A 20546-nucleotide genomic window follows, 5' to 3' on the forward strand; every position below is an offset into this window, starting at 1 on the left:
ATTCATTATATATTATACGTATTTTTTGCCTTTTTCCTCTGAGACATAATACACGTGCACACATACACACAGACATATACACATATAATAATTATGAAATAAATTAGAAGGACCCTTGTGTTTTGACCTCTTATCATAATTTAAAGCAATTAATAAACAGCACAGGACCATAAAAACTTATCTTGACCTCAGAGTGCTTATCTCTAAGAGAAGCCAGATAAAACACAGCAGTAGTTTTTATTTGTCCACAGTTGACATCTTCTCCATGGAATTTGCAATGACTGCATCCTTACTCAAGATGGATGCTGTGTTATCTTAAGACCACAAAGAAACTGAAGGAAAAAGATGGATGCTACAGGAAAAAAATATTGCTGATTACAACAACAATAATACTGCATATCCATTTAGAAAAATGCCTCTGGAAAGATCCAAAATTCACCTGTCTGACTCACACTCAGTACTATAGTAATTAATCATAAATGTTTATACATAAAAATTATTTGATGAACTACTTGAACATAAATATTTGGCAAATTAATTTTGTTGCAAAAATAACTGTTTCCTACCTTAGAACCAATACACACATTTGTTCATACTAATTTCAATCTCCTTCTCTTCTTCTATTAGTCTTAGTAAGACTAATACTACCTTTCCCTTCTACTGGTATGTTGTAAAGATCAAATGAAAAAATGTGCAATTAGTTTGAAAGTTGAAAGTAGCTGCATAAATAAAAAGTTTTGACATAAATAAGCCTTTGTTCAAATAAATGAATTAAAGATCATATTTGAAAATATAAGACATTACTCAAATTAATTCATGATAAAAATTAATAATTCATTAAATTAATAATATTTAATCTTAATATTAAAATAAAAAGCTAATTTCTTAGAATAAGCTTAAATATATGTTGAAGAGAGTAATCATAGCATCGACATGTAATTTTATATAGATTTTTACATTAATACTTGTAATACCTGTGTGTGAATACAGTGACTATACATAGATTTTTTTCAGCATGGATTTAACACATACCAGGAACAGGATCCTATTCTACTTAACAATACTTGTCCTGACTCTCTGCCCATGCTATGTAGTGGAATGCTGACATGGATGCTACTGAAAAATTTACTGTACTAATATTTTTATAGACGGCAGAGGGAAGGACAGCATTTACTGAGTCCTCACCGTTTTGGTTTATATTTTATCATTAACTGTATATGTAACATTGAGTGAGACCCTAATTTTATCTAGTAGAGTTTATGGGAGGATGAGTTATATATCTTGAAACTGATCGGTAGAAAGGGGTAAACATGCTGCAGGAATTGCCTTTATAGCAGGAACGGTGAGGCAAGCCCTGTGTTGCTGCCTATGAAAAGTTAACAATGCTGATAGTTTCCACACTCACCAGCAGACAATTCCTAAGCAAAACTTGCTTTCCATTGTTTGAAGACACCCTATTCTCAGTTATAAGGTTTTTAATGTGTTTGGTTTTATCCATTTGGGCCTGCTACAAATTATGAACTTTCTAACATTTCTTTTGTGTTTGACAGAACTAAGAATTCTCAGTTCCATTATGATGTTACAATGATGTCATCTGTGTTAAAAGTCAGTCATTATGATAACTATGCTTCTTACATCTGAGAAGAGGGACATATTTCAAACTTTCTGGCTGTCATTTTGAAGAACTACAGGATTCTTAAGGCAGTCAGTCCAAAGAATAAATGATCTGAAAAGGTGGATATTTTATCAAACTTTAAAAAATAGCATAAAAGGAAAACAAAAGGGGTGCTGTTATTGTGACAACTGAAAAAATATGACTCTGACAAATGTAGACTCTCCTAAAAGGATAAACTATATAGATATTTTTAAATACTCATCATATTTCTTTGTATGTATAGTTTTAAGTAGCATGGTACTGTTAAGGCCATAGCTAGACATATGCAGCTATGATCACTTTTGTCACTTAATACTTGGCAGAGCACTTTAAAATCATTCACTAGCATCCTTCACAATAGAAGCCAATATAAGGAGATGAAGACATTGAGTTGCATGTTGCCAAATACTGCACTGGAGGTCAGCTTTAGAACCCAGTGATCTCTTCTTGACATAAAGTCTGATTGAAAGACATGTAGGCTTAAAAATAATGAGAGATGTAGAGACACAGAAAAATTGTTGAAATATGTAAATGTGGTTATAAGAAAGCAATAAGTCAAAGGTTAAAATAAAAACTAACGAACATATATGAAACTAAAAGTTTGAGAAGACAAGTTTTGACTTTGCCTTGAATAAGTTACTTAATTTCCTCAGACCAAACTTAATCTAAAGGGAGAAAATCAGCATAAATTACGCCTAAGAAAGAGTCCTCGAAACATAGAAGACAGCATGATAGTATAGAAAGATAATAGATTTTAAAGTCATTATTGCCTGGAGTTTAATCTGAAATTCACCACCTATTGGGTGGTGGAGCAAAGGCAACTATATAATTTCATGAGCCTAAATTAACTCTTAAAATAATAATTATCTACCTTTCAGGACTGTGATGGAGATTATATGAAATAATGAAAATTCAGTACTTGGCACAGACCTGGCATGTAATAAGCACCACAACTTATTTTCTTTTTACCTATTCTTCTGTATTAATCTAACATTCTATGAATTATAGGAGCCAGATTACCCTGGTTATAATCTAAATTATTGTCTCTAGTAGCTCAGTGAATCTATGCTGGTAACTATGTTTCTTCATGTGTAAAATTAAGGTTCAAATATATAATGTGAGAACACAGTCACTTAAAGAGCTATACTCATGGACTGGGAAACACTAACAACGGTATCTCGAAGAGTTTCTGCTTTTTAGCATGCAGTATTATTGCATCTTCATAACAATAAGGGGAGATATTTATTTCACAAGTGAGAAAAGGCAGGGAGGGTAAGTAACTTGGCCAAGGTAACCCAACTGGTAAGTCACAGAACAGCAAAGTCAATCCAGGTATGCTGTTAGTAAGAAGAAAGGACTATTTGTTCTTAAAACAAGAACTATGAAGAGAAGGGTGAAGAATAACAGGTTCCTTGAGCAATTATTTAAATGGTGCTCATTAGCATAAAAGAAAACTCACTAAGCTGATGAGAATAGCAAATAAGTAAACAAATAACAATTATAAAATAAATAATTACTAAATACAAGTTGGCAGTTTAATGCATATGTCTAACTGTACTTTTCCTGTTATCATAAAACTGACAGAAAAAGAAACAAATTTTATGTTAATTCATTATATATTCTCATGGGCTTCAGCTGTAGATTGAAAGAACCATGCCAGTTGCTCTGACTCCAGACAGAGAACGAAGAAATCCTCTACGAGCCCCATGGGTTCACAGAAGTCTATCAATCACACTGTCAGTCTTCCGGATCATAATTCAAGTTGCCTTCCCCAATTTTGCTGGATATATCAGATCTACTCCAGCTCCATAGGTAATTTTTCTCCCTAATGGGTTTGGAATTTGTTCTTTATTATCTTTCAGCTAATGTGCTGCTCAAAGTTTTTGAAAATGGTAGTAAAAATGTCAGTCATTAGTTCTCTGTGTGTGTGTCTATATGCATATATAATTTGTATGTGTGTGTATAATGTGTATGTGCATATATGTAAGTATATATAATTCACAAACAGTTGTCTTACTATCATGGCACAGGTAATTTAAAGGTATAGATAGAACAGTTATTTAGTACTACTTATGTTAATTGTGAATATCATGGTTTCTTATGTTTATCTTAACATAATTGTTTTAAATATGTATTTATCTATTTTAAGGGTCTTTACAAATAGGAAAAAATAAGTCTATAGGGTTTCATGTTGATGTAGACATTTGGCAGCTGTCTAGGCATTTGATCAATGAAGACTCACGGACCAAAAAATTGAGCTGAACATTTACCAAAATTCAATCAGCAAAACAGATAAACATGTTGAAAAAGTAAAATTAACTCTTGGATATATTTGCAAATGAAATTTATTATTTCATTCAACAAACCTATATTATGCATGTGTGTAAGGCCTTGGATTGCCATGGATATGCATACAAAGCAGACTCAGTCCTGTCCTTAAGTAAGAACAGTAAAAAAGGTAAAGAAATATGTTAAGTGTAATAGTAGAGGCATATATAGGCACATAAGATATGAGGCCATGATGAGACTGCAAGATTCAGAAAGACTTTGAAAAACTGAAAAATGTGAGAATTAAACAGAATATTAAAGATTAGGAAGACTCCCAAAGTGCTGGGATTACAGGCATAAACTGGTAGATCATCTGAGGTCAGGAGTTCGAGACCAGCTTGACCAAAATGCTGAAACCACGTCTCTACTGAAAATACAAAAATTAGCTGAGTGTGGTGTCAGGGGCCTGTAATCCCAGCTACTCGAGAGGCTGAGGCAGGAGAATGGCTTGAACCTGGGAGGCAGAGGTTGCAGTGAGCCGAGATCCCGCCATTTGCACTCCAGCCTGGGCGACAGAGCAAGCAAGACTCCTTCTCAAAAAAAAAAAAAAAAGATTAGTAAGCATTACAGATAGAAGAGTCATAAGTGAAAAAAAAAATTATAGTTTGTGGGAGGTCCATAAGCTTTTTAAATATTTCCCACTACAATTTTACTTTCATGGGGAGTAGGACTCCTCATCATTTTGGTTACCATTGCGTGCCAGGTACCTAGAGCAGTGCCTGATACATAGTAAATGTTGGTTGAATGAATGATTGAATTAATAATTAAATTACAAAATGCAAGTCAGACAAGAGAAACATGAGTTTGGATTAGGATTAGATCACAGAGTATCTTTAAGTGTTTCTTAGTGACACTTTTTATCTACTTTGTCTCCTTTAGTCTCCTCTCAGCTCTAGGAAATCTAATGATAGCATAGTATGTTGTAATCAACATTTCAATTCACATTTCCCTCTAGACTTTGGCCTCATAATGTGAAATTTTCTTGATGCAGTTTCCCATCACAACTTTCTCTGTGTCCACTTACCATGGGATATATTTTTGAAGATAGGAACTGATTTAATTTGCCTCATATTCTTCACGGAAGAAAATCTTTCTAGATATAATTTTCACTCAGCCACAGCTAGCTGGAAAGACCACAGCTTATGCCCATTGGGGTTAAAAGCATTGTGTTCATATCTCAGTTCTGACATGGCCCAGGCTTACAAGTATGAAATAATTATCTTTAATATGCCTAAGTCATAGGTTTGACTAAAGCTTAAAGTAAATAATGTATGCAAAAAATCTTGTAAATTTTAAGGCAGAAAACAAATGTAAAGAATTATCAATTTATTAGAGTCTATATGGTCTTGAAACCAAGAAATTAAATAATATAATAATTTCACGTATTATCATTGCTATTTTTGCAAATCATGGATAAGAATTTTTGGTTAAAATCACATCACGTAGGCATCTCTCTTTTCTATCTGTATTAAAACTGGTATTAAACTAAAACCACAGCAATATCAAAGATTATGATTTACTCTCAAATAACTCTTAATATGTTTGTTCCTTCATCTCAAATTCAGAAGGAATAGCATCCTTTGATCACTATATAAACGTTTTTTTCAGTTAATCCTTATAATAACTAATGCTAGAAGGCAATAATCATCATCATTCATACTTTATATAATGAAGCAATTGTGAAACTTGCACAAGGTCAAATGCACTATCCCTGGCTTCATAATCTTTGGGCTTTTTAGCACATAGTGCCTCCTCTCTCCCCTATGTTGCTTAGGTAATGAATCTGAGACAAAGTTATTGAAAAGACGTACTTGTCATTATAATATAAACAAAATAAGTATATAATAACTACTCTCTTTGTTCTTTACCAAAATAGAAAAAAAAAATTTGCTCTATGAGCAAGGTGGATAATTTTTTTTTTTTTTTTTGAGGCGGAGTCTTCCTCTTGTTGCCCAGACTGGAGTGCAATGGCAGGATCTCGGCTCACTGCAAACTCTGCCTCCCAGGTTAAAGCAATTCTCCTGCCTCAGCCTCCCAAGTAGCTGGGATTACACGCATGTGCCACCATGCCCAGTTAATTTTGTATTTTTCATAGAGACGGGGTTTCACCATGTTGGTCAGGCTGCTCTCGAACTCCTGACCTCAAGTAGTTCCACCCATCTTGGGCTCCCAAAGTGCTGGGATTACAGGCATGAGCCACCGTGCCCAATGTGAGGTGGATAATTGTTATGTGGATTATGCTTAATTTGTTAGTCTCATACTACTAATTTACATGTTTATTATTTTATGTGCATATATGTCATGTATTGCACTTTTATGTATGCACAGTTACATGTGTGTATACACAGCTTATATGTGTGTGCATAAATGTGTGTGTGTCTCTGTGTATTATACATATAATGTATCCATATGAGCACATGTATATGTACTTACACTTACTTCACAAACCTCCATCTCCTTCCTTCACTCTACATATGGAAAGTTCTGTTTTTTTCTCATTTTAAAATAAAATGATGTCATTTTATTACTTGTACTCAGTTTACTTCTTCCTGATCTTATGTATGTTATTAAAATGAAAAATGGCCTTTTAAATCAGATACACAGCAAATTAGATGTAATAAACATATTAACATTAATTAATGTAATTTTTGCGGACACATCCTTCTGAAGAGAACAGCTGTAGTGGTCTGGCATAATGAGTAAGGCAGGCCATTATGAAAACAGTGCTTGAGATCTACATATAATCTGAGGTTTGTGATACTATCAGAAAGGAAGTCTAGTAGCTAAGTTACCATGGCTTCCTACAGAAATGAAGTCACAAACTCTCAAAATCATCATGTTGAGTGGTTAACACCTATGAGATTTCATGAATTTTCCTGTGTGTTTTAAGACAAATGCTATTATACTATATATACTATATATTGTTTACTATTTGTAGATGTACTAACACCCAGTTAAAATGATTGCTTGTATTATTTTAAATTACATTTAATAATGACCTTATTTATTTCCTTTTCTTTAGAGATGATCAGTGTGCTTTTTTCCTATTTTTAAAGACAGCAAAGTGGAAAACTGGTGGATATTATGACACCCTAAAAAGTACATTGTTACTATGACAATGAAAAGGAGAGCAAATGTCCAAACTCTTCTTGGTAAAATTCCATTTTTCTGTTTGAAATATTTTAGTTCCCTGCATTAAGTGTAAGCAAATATTCTTCATGTAACATTTTCAACTGAATTAAATATTTCCATTTGATTTACATGCATTAAACAAATACCTACTGTGTTCTTGGTAATTCAGGATAAAAAGATGGCTACAACATCTCATCTGGTCTCCACCACATTGTAGTCTATGGAAAAATTTAGGAACTGATAAACTCAGCACAAAGTAGCAAGTAGCATGATAGAAACTGGCACAGGACACAAAGCACCTAATGCTCCTGTTCCTCTTCCCTCATGTCCTCTTCCTCTAACTTATTTCATTTTTTAGGTATAGTGATATCGATACGTTAGAGAAAGGGCCATAGAGGAAATCCAGGATTTAAGGATCCTCCAGGAATATAAGTTAAAGCCATTGAGAAATATAGATGACTTGAATTATGTAAAATGAAGTAAATATGCCATGATTCCAAAGATACGTAATCTTTCTTATAGAAGTTATATAATAATAAATATGTTATTTGATTATTTATTGTTATACAATAATATTATCACAAATTTAGCAGCTTAAAACAGCACACATTAATTATCTCTCAGTTTCTGTGGATCTGGAGTCCAGGCATGCTTTATTTATCTGAGCCCTCTGCCATGCTGCAAAGTGTCAGCCAGGACTGGATTCTCATCTGGAGGTTCAATTGGGTAAAAATCTGCTTCCTCTCTTATGTGGTTGTTAGCAGCATTTAGTTCCATGTAGTTATAGGACTGAGAGGTTCAGTGTGTTTGCTGGCTGTTGGCTGGGGCAGACTTTACCTCCTAGAGGATACCAGTAGTTCTTTACCATGTGAGAGTCCCCTGTGTAGCCATTTGCTTTCTCACAGACAGCAAGGGAGAGAGAGAGGCCGATAGACAGGCACTTTGGGCTTATGTAAAATAATCACATGCACGTAATCACACACATCCTACCACCTTTTATGTATTTAGTTGGTTAGGAGCAAGTCATGGGTCCCACCCACGTTCCAGAGGAAGGGTGCCTATATAACATATGACACTATATGTTAGGCATCATAATACCACCTTCATAGTTGCTCTGCCACATTATTATCAATAGAAAGATGTAAGTCCCTCCACAACAGCTTGGAGCCATGGTCTAAACTAATAAAAAATTAAGATGCTGTATTGGATTTAATAGTGCTAAACCTCCTGTCATCAGGTACGTCATCTTTATTAGGAAAATAATGAAAAAAAAGTGGAAGTATTCGTTAGAGCTCTGCAGAGACAGAAGACTAATAGAAAATGTGCATGCACACACACACATATATATGAGAGAGAGTTTTATTTTAAGAAATTTAAAAAATTGGCTCACATTGATTGTGAAGTCTGGCAAGTCTAAAATCTGCAGGCTGGGCCAGCAGCCTGGAGACCCAAGAAAGAACTGATGTTCCAGTTAAAGTCCAAAAGCAGTTTGCTGGCAGAATTCCCTCTTGCTCTTGCTCAGTGGAGGTCAATCGTTTGTTCTATTCAAGCCTTCAACTGATTGGATTAGGTCTGTTTACATTATGGAAGGCAATCTGCTTTATGCAAAGTCCACAGACTAAAATGGAAATCTTACATTTAACATGAGTAACATCCAGAATAACATTTTAGCAAATATCTGAGCAGCATGGCTCAGCCAGATTGATACATAAAGTTATCTATCACAATGTTTTTAAGATTTTTAATAAACATTACCTGTAACATATTTGTACTTCAATGTGTTAAGCACTAATTTCTTTATAAATATCAATTCATAACACCTTCTGAAGTAAATACATTTATTACAAATTCTATTTCCTAGATAAGGACATTAAAGGACCCAGAATTTAAGTAATTTGCCTGTCATTCCACCTGTGAATAGTGAAGACAGGTTATTTGGTCCCAGAATCTTGCCCTTAACTAGTAATCTGTGCTACCTATTGTCATGCATAGTGTTTGCAAAAATACATACAACAAACTACAGTTTATTTTTGGCAAAGGAAGCCTTTAGATCTTTAAAAGTACTAGCTGAATGATCATATATAATCACATATAATCCTAGTACAACGTGCAGGTTAGTTACATATGTATACATGTGCCATGTTGGTGTGCTGCACCCATTAACTCATCATTTAACATTAGGTATATCTCCTAATGCTATCCCTCTCCCCTCCCCCCACCCCACAACAGGCCCCAGTGTGTGATGTTCCCCTTCCTGGGTCCATGTGTTCTCATTGTTCAATTCCCACCTATGAGTGAGAACATGCGGTGTTTGGTTTTTTTTGTCCTTGTGATAGTTTGCTGAGAATGATGGTTTCCAGCTTCATCCATGTCCCTACAAAGGACATGAACTCATCATTTTTTATGGCTGCATGGTATTCCATGGTGTATATGTGCCACATTTTCTTAATCCAGGCTATGATTATTGGACATTTGGCTTGGTTCCATGACTTTGTTATTGTATATATCACATTTTTCTTATCCATTCATTCATATGGACACTTAGGTTGTTTCCATATCTTGGCTATTATGAATAACACTGCAATGAACATGGGCATGCAGGTATCTCTTTGAGATACTGATTTTATTTCCTTTAGATATATACCAGGAAGTGGGACTGCTGTATCCTATAGAATTTCTATTTTTAATTTTTTGAGGAACCTCGATACTGTGTTTTGTAATGGCTATACTTATTTACATTTCCACCAACAGTGCAGAAGGGTTCCCTTTTCTCTGCACTATCACCAACACTTATCATCTCTTGTCTTTTTCATAATAACTATCCTAGATGATGGAAGATGTATCACTTTGGTTTTGATTTGCATTTCTCTGATGATTATTTAAGTACATTTCTACTAACATTCTGATCATGATCACATAAGTGATCTCCAAGGGGTTCCAGACTTTCCCTACAGCTCTTTCCTTCTGAGCTCTTACCAGAATGACTCTTAACAAACAAGGCTTTTCCTAGCCTGCTCTCCCAAATTACTTCAGCCTCTATTTATTACCCAGTTTCAAAGCCACTACCATTTTCTTTGGTTATTTGTTACAGTAACAGCACCAATTCTCGGCACCAATTTTCAATCTTAGTCTGTTTTGTGCCGCTATAACATAATACCAGAGACTGGGTAATTTGTGAAGAAAATAAATGTATTTCTCACAGTTCTAGAGGCTGAAAAGTCCAATATAAACATGCTGGCATCTGGTAAGGGTCTTCTTATTGCACCATTCCATAGTGGAAGGCAGAAGGGTGAGAGAGACAAGAGTAGGGGAGGAAAATCAGGAAAAAAACTCACTTTTGTAGTCAATCTACTCCTCTGATAACATTAATCTATTCATGAGGGCAAATCCCTCATGATCTATACACTTTCTATTAATCCCCACCTCTCAACATCGTTAAGAGGTGCACTGGGGATTACGTTTCCAACATACAAACTTTAGGAGACACACTGATACTGCAGCTCATGGTTTACAAATACTTTCCTCATTCCATAAGTTGCTTTTTCATTTTGTTGACTGTTTCTTTTGATGTGTACAAGCTTTTTAGTTTGATGTGCCAGGACGAAGGTCAGTAGACCTGTCACCCAAAGCACAAGTGAATGTAACTGATGTCTTGGTAGATGGTTCTGGTAGCAGAATCAAGGACAAATGAGTCTTCAGGGTGACAAGGATATTTTCTGGGTCTAGAGCCAGGACAGTGCTCAGCAAGTCTACCACCTAGGCATGAGTCTGCCCCCTCAAATGGCCCTCCTAGGTCTTGGGATCCACCAAGGTTTCACAACCTCCTTCCTGAATCCCAAAACTCCCACAAAGGAACTTTTGTCTATGGATGATTGTGAAATAATTGTTACTCTGGGAAGAATCAACCAGGAGACTTTCTATTCTGCCATCTTGCTGATGTCACCTTCTAGATGATCCCATATTTCTAGTGGTTCAGTCTATGGAAACCTAAAATTTTCTCCAGAGGAAGAAAGTGTCATCCAATACCTGGAATTATTTCTACAATCTTAAAACTCCCTCATTAGCATGTAATACAGGTAACCAGAAACATTAAAACATGACAGGATCAATGAGAAACAGTAGAAACAAGAAATAACTGAAGCAGATATACTAGTATTCCAGAGATTAGAACTACCAGACATAGAAAATTTAAAAACAACTATGCATTTCCTTTATGGAAAAAAGCTAAATGTAAAACTTTTAGCAAGAAACTAAAACTATTAAAATTTGCAGTGTATATTTTAAAAAAATCAATAAAACATTAGAGCAGCTAAAAAATAATCTGATTTAAGAAATTTATGGTCAGGTTCAACCAGGGCTAGAATAAAGAAAAATGTTTGAGAATAGTTGAAGGATAAAAAAAGTCAAAGAGAATTCGAGAACAGAAATATAGATTAAAAATGTATGTAAAAAGAAGCATAAATATATACAGATGCACACAAATAATTACAAGTAAAACTGGGGAAATCTGAATAATGTCAGTTGATTTTATTAATGCCAATACTTTGTGATATTGTACGAAAGTCCTGTAAAATGTTACCATTGGAAAAACCAGGCAAAGTGTACCCAAAAAAATGTGTTGCATTATTTTGTACAACAGCTTTTGAAATTACATCTTAATTTAAAAAATGTAAATTAAAATTGAAATTAAAATTTTTAATTTTAATTTAAAAATTTTAAATAATAAAACGAAAGAAAGTAATTGTAAATAATGTAAATAGGAAGGAAAAAAGACAAGGTACAAGACATAGAAGATACAGACAAAATATAAGACATACATTTAGGAATCCAGAAAGAGAAGAGAGAGAAAGAATGGAAGAGAAGCAACATTTGAATCTAGAAATGTTGAGAATTTTCAAAAGGCATTGAAATCCACAGACTAATATTTTCCCAAAAACTTCAAACTCAATAAATAGCAACAATCACAACAAGTTTATTCCAAGATGTATCAAAGTAGACCTGCAGAAATATAAATACAAAGAGAAAAATCCTAAAATGTGGTTGCCTGGGATAGTGGGATAGAAATAGATGACATTCAAAAGAACACCAGTGAGACTGATAGCTAATATATTAATAAAAAACATGGAAGCCAGAAGATAGTCCAATGATTACTCCAAGGTAGAAAAATAACTTGCAACTAAAATTTTATTTTCAGTATGTTTTTCTTCAAGGAAAGTTTGAAAATATGTTTTTATAAAATAAAAGCAGACTTCCAGCAGTAGTCTTACATAAAAGAAAGTACAAGAGGAAACTTTTAAGGTAGAAGAAAAATAATCTGATAGGACATACAAGAACACATACTTAAAGACTCTACTTATATAAGTAAAAATGTAATTAAAAGCAATTAACTAATTACCATACAAATCATAATTTTGGTTAAATATCAGGATATTGGGTATATCCTGGAATGGAAAGGAACAACTATCAATAAGACTGGTTATGCAGGGAGTTGTTAGTGGACTTACAATGTTGCCATTCTTGTCTTCATAGGTGGTTATAAGTGTTTAATACTAATTGATTATTCAGACAGCTGTTTTGTATAACTTTTCTTATGCATGTTATACTTCACAATAAAAAACTAAAACACATGAAGTATAAGATGGTTAAAATAGTGGGTCACACATACTTAGAAAAGTAAAAAAATGGTAAGAAAATAATAATTCTTTCGGTTAAGAGTTACACACACAATAATGTTGTCTAGTCAATCAATACAGTTGCTAGAACGGGCTTTCAAATACAACTTTAAGCTTCCTAAGGACAAAGTTAAAAGAGAAATACAATATTTAACACTATATACAATATCTGTGCGATAAAGACTAACTTAATTTGGTAGAAGTAGTAAGGCTGTAAAAGAAATATTTCTTATATATTCTCAATGTATAGACAATGTATAGGATGAAGTATTTACACAATAGTTAATTAAATATAACGATTTCACCTTAATGTAGGCAGATAGCATAATGCAGTTGAAATCTCATAAACACTTACACTGAGGTTTATGACATATTACAAAAAAATGTGTCAAATAGTACAATGAGATTGAGTACTAATAGAGAAACCCACAGTGAAGTATGAGACTATACAAGCAAACGAATACTAAATAGGAGAGTATGAAATGAGATCCTCATGAGTTTAGACTTTAGAGTGTAATAAGGTGATTCTCAATGGGTGTGTGTGTGAGAGAGAGAGAGAGGAGTGAGAGGCAGACATTGTGTACATGTGTGGAGGGTAGTGAGTGGGGAGAAACATGAAGGAGAAATAACAGGCATATTCCCAATTTAGGAACTTTCCAAAGCATAAAGGTATGCTTAATAAACAAGTACTATTTTTCCAAAAATAAAGACTGTAGGAAGTAACAAAACATTCTCTTTTTTTTTTTTTTTTGAGACGGTGTCTTGCTCTGTCACCCAGGCTGGAGTGCAATGGCGCCATATCTGCTCACTGCAACCTCCACCTCCCGGGTTCAAACGTTTCTCCTGCCTCAGCCTCCCAAGTAGCTGGGACTACAGGCACATGCTACCACACCCAGCTAATTTTTTTATTTTAAGTAAAGATGGGGTTTCCCCATGTTGGCCAGGATGGTCTCCATCTCTTGACCTCATAATCCGCCCGCCTCGGCCTCCCAAAGTGTAGCGATTACAAGTGTGAGCCACTAAGCCCGGCCGTGAAAAATAATCTTAATTAGTAAGGCAATATACAATGTAGTTTGAAAAATCATTGTGGGATATAATCAAGCTGTAAGGAAATATCAAATATGTTTTAAAATGAATGTAATTATCATAGTGATCTTTTTAAAACCTGCATGAAACCATAGTAGTTCACTGCTTAAAACCCACAGTTACCAGTAAGAACTTGTAACATGGCTCAAAATCCCTTAAGATCTAGCCCTTGTCTACCTCTAAAGCCCCACCCTGTACTGTACTTTCCATTTCTCCATATGCAATTCCTCTGACCTAATATGACCTCTTTGAATATTTGTTCTTGCTGTAAAACCCTCTGTATATGCTTTTTTCTTGGCTGGAAACATCTTCCAAGCTTCAGGTCTCATTTTAAAATCCTTGTGAATCTCCAATCTCTTCTTAACCTCTACCACCACCACCACCACCACCACTCCCCCACCAGACCAGCTCAGCTGCACTATGCAATTTCACTTAACCTCATCTTCAATAAATTTATGTCATATTATAATTAAACATTTTTGTGATTTGTAAGCTCTGTTAAGAAAACAAAATTTCTCCTTTGCTTATCCTAAAAATCTTAGTTCCTATCACAGGACTTGACATATAACAGGAGCAAAACAAATATTTGTTGTAGGAATAAGTATTTTTTTTTGAGACAGGGTCTAACTCTGTTGCCCAGGCTGGAGTACAGTGGCGTGATCTTGGCTCACTGCAACCTTTGCGTCCTGGGTTCAAGCGATTCTCATGCCTCTGTCTCTCAAGTAGCTGGGATGAGAGGTGCACGCCACCACACCTGGCTCACTTTTTGTATTTTAAGTAGAGACAGGGTTTCACCATGTTGACCAGGCTGGTCTTGAACTCCTGAACTCAAATGATCTGTCCACCTTGGCCTCTCAAAGTGCTGGGATACAGGCATAAACCACTGCACTCAGTTTAGGAATAAGTATTCTTAAGCTTTTATTGTAATGATGAAATGGAAAGATAATTGAAAAAAAAGAGTCTGAAGACAACAAGAAGAGGTAAAGACACTTTTAGTGAATACAAATTAATATAAATAATAAAGCCAGAAGAATGATGCAAAGAAACCATAAAGGAAAAGGAAAATAAATCTCACTAAATGGTACAGGAAAAATGTCACTGTGTAAGTAGTATTTTAAGTAAATCTAAAGGAAAGTGAAAGGCAGGCTTAAATTGTAAAAAATAGAAGCAAGGGATGTTACTGTGGTAGACAGAATAAAGGCCCCCTCCCAAAGATGTCTAGGTTCTAATCTCCAGAAGTTATAAATTGGTTACCTTACATGGCCAAAGGGACTTTGCATATGTGATTGAATTAAAGGTCTGGCGATTAGGAGATTAATATGGATTATCATCGTCGAACCAATGTAATCACAAGGGACCTTATTAAGAGGGAGGCAAGAGGATCAAAGTCAGATAAAGGAGATATAACAATGAAAGTGGAGGTTGGAGTGATGCATATGGAAGGTGGAGAAAAGGGCCACATGCCAAGAAATGCAGAAAGCCTCTAGAAGCTAAGAAAAGCAAGGAAATATATTCTTCTTCTGGAGCCTCCAGAAGGAATAGGGGGGAACTTCCTCAACTTGATAAAGAGTATCTACAAAAGAAAAAAAAAATCGAAACAACCTCAACAACAACAAAAAAACCCTACAACTAACATCACACTTAATTATGACAAACTAAAGAATTTTTCCCTAAGATCAGGAAAAAAAAGGCACGGATATGCTTCTCACATCTCCTATTCAACATCATACTGGAAGTCCTAGCTAATGCAATAAGATAAGAAAAGGTAAAGACACACAGAAGGAAGGAATGAAATAAAACTGTCTTCATTCAGAGATGATATGATTGTCTATTATAGATAATACACAGAGCTTCTAAAAGATAAAATCGGAAAAAATTTAGGTAAACTTGAGTTTAGCAATGAGATTTTAGATACAACATCGAAAGCAGGATTCATGAAAGAAAAAATTAATAAGCTGGAATGTACTAAAATTTAAAACTACTCTGAGAAGAACACTGTTAAGGAAATAAAAAGATGAGTTACAGACTGGGAGAAAATATTTGCAAAACATATCTGATAAAAGACTTGTACACAAAATATGCACGAACTTTTAAAACTCAACAATAGGAAAAGAAACAATCCAATTGAAAAGTAGGCAAAAGATCTGAGCAATCACCTCAGCAGACAGTATACACAGATGGAAAATTAACATATGAAAAGATGCTCAACATCATATGTCATTAGGAAATTGTGAATTAAAACAATGTCATGCACTACATGCCTATTAGGGTGACTAAAATCTAAATCCCTGAAAACAGCAAATGTAGATAAATATGTGGACAAGCAGGAACTCCCAGTCATTGCTGGTGGGAATGCAAATGGTACAACTGCTTTTGAAGAGTTTGACAGTTTTTTCAAAACTAAATATGGTTTTAGCATATAATCAGCAATCATACTGCTATGTATTTGCCAAGTGAGTTGAACTCTTGCATCCATACAAAACCCGCACACAATTTTTAATGTGAGTTTTATTCACAGTTGCCAAATTTGGATGCAACCAGGATGTCCTGCAGTAGGTAAATGAATAAATTATGGTAAATAGAATCTTATTTTGTAATAAATGTAAATGAGCTATCAAGCCATGAAAAAACATGGATGAACCTTAAATACATATTTCTCAGTAAGAGAAATCAGTATGAAAAGACTACATACAATACAATTCTAACTATATGACATATTGGAAAACACAAAACTACACAGACAGTAAAAACATCAGTAGTTGCCAGGGGTTAGGAAAGGAAGAAAGGAAAGGATGAATAGGCAGAGCATAGGACATTTTTATAGCAGTGGAACCATTCTCTGCTATGCTGTAATAATGGATGCATGATATTAAGCATTTGTCAAAAGCTATTGAACTGTAAAACACAAAAGTGAGTCCTAATATAAACTACTGACTTTAGTTAATTATAATATATCAATATTAGCTCATCAATTGTAACAAATGTTTCACATCAATGCAAGATATTAATAACAAAAACTGTTGAGGACAGAGGGAATGGGGTCTGGGGCAGAGTAAATGTGACTTTCTGGACTTGCTTTAATTTCTCTGTAACCCCCAAAAAGCTCTGAGAAAGAAACTTTAAAAATTTTGAAAAAAAGCATTTGACTAAAGATTGCTTAAAAGAAACAAATTTGCTGCCTAATGTATTGTTGTCACTAGGCAAAAAATAGACTTTAAAAAAATGGCTTATTTTCTACTTTTTATTTTGTTTATGTTTCTATTCTAGTCTATTTCTCCAACTCAAAAATGTTCTCCAAAAGTATTTTGGAACAGTTGTCAACTTATTAATAGAGGTAGCATTTCTGACATCAAGTGAGAATCAGTTCTATATTTCAAAGTAGAGCACAAAAAGGCTTGAATTCCTTAAGGATTCCACAAATGGCTTTGATATGGTTTGGCTGTGTCCACACCCAGATCTTAACTTCAGCTGTATCTCCCAGAATTCCTACATGTTGTGGGAGGGAATCAGGGGGAGGTAATTGAGTCATGGGGGCTGCTCTTTTCTGTGCTATTCTCATGATAGTGAATAAGTCTCACAAGATCTGATGGGTTTATCAGGCATTTCCGCTTTTGCTTCTTCCTCATTTTTCTCATGCCATCACCCTGTAAGAAGTGCCTTTCACCTACCGCCATGATTCTGAGGTCTCTCCAGCCATGTGGAACTGTAAGTCCAATTAAACCTTTTTTTTGTTCCCAGTTTCGAGTATGTCTTTATCAAAAGCATGAAAAAGAACTAATACAGTAAATTGGTACCAGTAGAGTGGGGCATTGCTGAAAAGATACCTGAAAATGTGGAAGCGACTTTGGAACTGGGTAACAGGCAGAGTTTGGAACAGTTTGGAGGGCTCAGAAGAAGACAGGAAAATGTGGGAAAGTTTGGAACCTCCTAGAGACTTGTTGAATGGCTTTGACAAAAATGCTGATAGTAATATGAACAATAAGGCGCAGGCTGAGGTAGTCTCAGATGGAGATGAGGAACTTGTTGGGAACTGGAACAAAGGTGACTCTTGTTATGTTTTAGCAAAGAAACTAGAAGCATTTTGCTCCTGCCCTAGAGATTTGTAGAACTTTGAACTTGAGAGAGATGATTTAGAGTATCTGGCAGAGGAAATTTCTAAGCAGCAAAGCATTCAAAAGGTGACTTGGGTGCTCTAAAAAGCATTTAGTTTTAAAATGGAAACAGAGCATAAAAGTTCAAAAAATGTGCATCCTGACAATGCAATAGAAAAAGAAAAATCCATTTTTAAGGGGAAATTCAAGCTGGCTGCAAAAATTTGCATAAGTAGCAAGGAGTCTAATTTTTTTTTTTCCTTTTTTGGAGACAGAGTCTCACTCTGTCTCCCAGGCTAGGCTCAGTGGCATAATCTCCACTCAACACAATCTCCCGGGGGTTCAAGCAATTCCCCTGCCTCGGCCTCCTGAGAAGCTACAGACACTCAATGCCAGACTGTGAAATCAGCCAGGAGGGAGACTGTCCCTGCAAAGCCCAGGGGCAGAGCTGCCCAAGACCATGGGAACCCACCATTTGTATCAGCGTGACCTGAATATGAGACCTAGAATCAAAGGAGATCATTTCGGAGCTTTAAAATTTGACTGCCCTGCTGGATTTCAGGCTTGCATGGACCCTATAACCCATTTGTTTTGGCCAATTTCTCCCATTTGGAATAGCTATATTTACCCAATACCTGTATGCCCATTGCATCTAGGAAGTAACTAGCTTGCTTTCAATTTTACAGGCTTATATGTGGAAGGGACTTGACTTTTCTCAGATGAGACTTCGGACTGTAGATGTTTGGGTTAATGCTGAAATGAGTTAAGACTTTGTGGGACTGTTGGAAAGGCATGATTGATTTTGAAATGTGAGGACATGAGATTTGCGGGGGCGGGCAGGGGCAGAATGATATGGTTTGGCTGTGTCACCACCCAAATGTCATCTTGAATTGTATCTCCCAGAATTCCCACATGTTGTAAGAGGGTCTCTAGGGGAGGTTGTTGAATCATGAGGGCCAGTCTTTCTCATGCTATTCTCATGTTAGTGGATAAGTCTCACAAGATCTGATGGATTTATCAGGAGTTTCCACTTGTGCTTCTTCATTCCTTCTTGCTATGTGGCAAGAAATGCAGTTTTCACATCCTAATGATTTCATCTCCTTTGTCCCAACCAATCAATGACTCCAATTTTCCAGGCCTTCACCCTCCATAATCCCCTTAAAAACCCTAGGGCTTGAGGATTCTGTTCACTTAGTGGCCTGGCTATTATTAAACTCTTTCTCTTCTGCAAACTTTGTTTTCTCAGTGTATTGGTCTATTGTTGTGCAGCAGGTACAGGAACCTGGCAATTGTATTGCAATGTTATGGGAAAAGATGTCTGTGGGATAGGAATCCTCTAAAGATCTATCCCGTGAGTTTCTGGATCCTTATGCCTCATCTTAATTTCCTAAACTATAGTTTATAATGCAATAGTATATCATGAAATTATTTTAGTGAGCCTAGTTTTATGTTACCTTTGCTGGGAAAAGAATATAATGCAATGGCATGAAATGAAATAGAATAGATCAGAGTTTAACACACATGCATGCGCATATATGTGCGTGTACGTAAGTTAATACTAGGTCATGCTGCAAAAGGCATTACTATTTTGGGTCTAACAAAACATTTTGAAAGCCACCTAACCTACATATTACATATTTTTAAGTTTTTGCAGCTTATTTGTTTCTTTATTCAGAATCCAGAAATAAGATTGAGAAAAAGAGATAGGCAGAGACACCAATGCATGTGACAGTGCCAATAAAATAAGCAATTTTCTTAAAAAAAATACATTAGTTAATATGTGTTGCATTTTTAGATATTTACTTGTTCATAGATATAAAGTGGTTCTACTGATATGTTGAATAACAGCAGATAATCAATGACCACTTATCAATAATTTATTCAGGAATGAGCCAGCTGTGACCCACAGGCCAAATTCACTTACAATCTGTTTTTGAAAATGAAGTAGAATGTCCTTTCTCACCACTTCTATTCAACATAGTATTGGAAGTCCTAGACACAGCAATCAGGCAAGAGAAAAAAAGAAAGTGCATCCAAATAGGAAGAAAGTCAAACTATCTATCTTTGTTTGCAAATGACATAATTTTATATCTAGAACACCCCATAGTCTCAGCCCAAAAACTCCTCCAGCTGATAAACAACTTCAGCAAAGTGGCAGGATACAAAATCAATGTACAAAAATCACTGGCATTCTTATACACCAACAACAGCCAAATTGAGAGCCAAATCAGAAAGGCAATCCCATTCACAATTTCCACAAAAAGAATAAAATTTTGAGGAATACAGCTAGCCAGGGAGGTAAAAGATCTCTACAAAAGATCTCTACAAAGAGAATTACAAAACACTGCTCCAATCGGAGAAGACACAAACAAACAGAAATACATCCCCTGCTCATAAATAGGAAGGATCAATATCATTAAAATGGCTACACTGCCCAAAGAAATTTACAGACTTAATGCTATTCCTATGAAACTACTAATTACATTCTTCACTGAACTAGAAAAAACTATCTAAAATTTGTATAGAACCAAAAAGATACAGAATAGCCACAGCAATCATAAACAAACAGAACAAAGCTGGAGG

At 35.2% G+C, this 20546-nt stretch overlaps 1 long non-coding RNA gene across 3 annotated transcripts in view; it reads left to right on the plus strand.

Annotated features, from left to right (window-relative positions):
* The first annotated feature begins 1578 nt into the window (after positions 1–1578).
* The window catches only part of LOC107974308 (uncharacterized), a 98266-nt gene continuing 79298 nt past the window's right edge, over positions 1579–20546 (plus strand). Inside the window, exons 1-3 of one of the 3 annotated variants that reach the window (XR_001716953.3) lie at positions 1593–1734; positions 3290–3466; positions 7005–7250. This is a non-coding gene — a long non-coding RNA (uncharacterized LOC107974308). Of the gene's footprint in view, positions 1735–3289; positions 3467–7004; positions 7251–20546 lie in introns of those variants that run through there. The other 2 variants (XR_008547538.2, XR_010156596.1) reach the window with 2 other exon arrangements.

The sequence above is a fragment of the Pan troglodytes genome, chromosome 3 (genome assembly GCF_028858775.2).
Source record: "Pan troglodytes isolate AG18354 chromosome 3, NHGRI_mPanTro3-v2.0_pri, whole genome shotgun sequence".
NCBI classification, from domain to species: Eukaryota; Metazoa; Chordata; class Mammalia; order Primates; family Hominidae; genus Pan; species Pan troglodytes.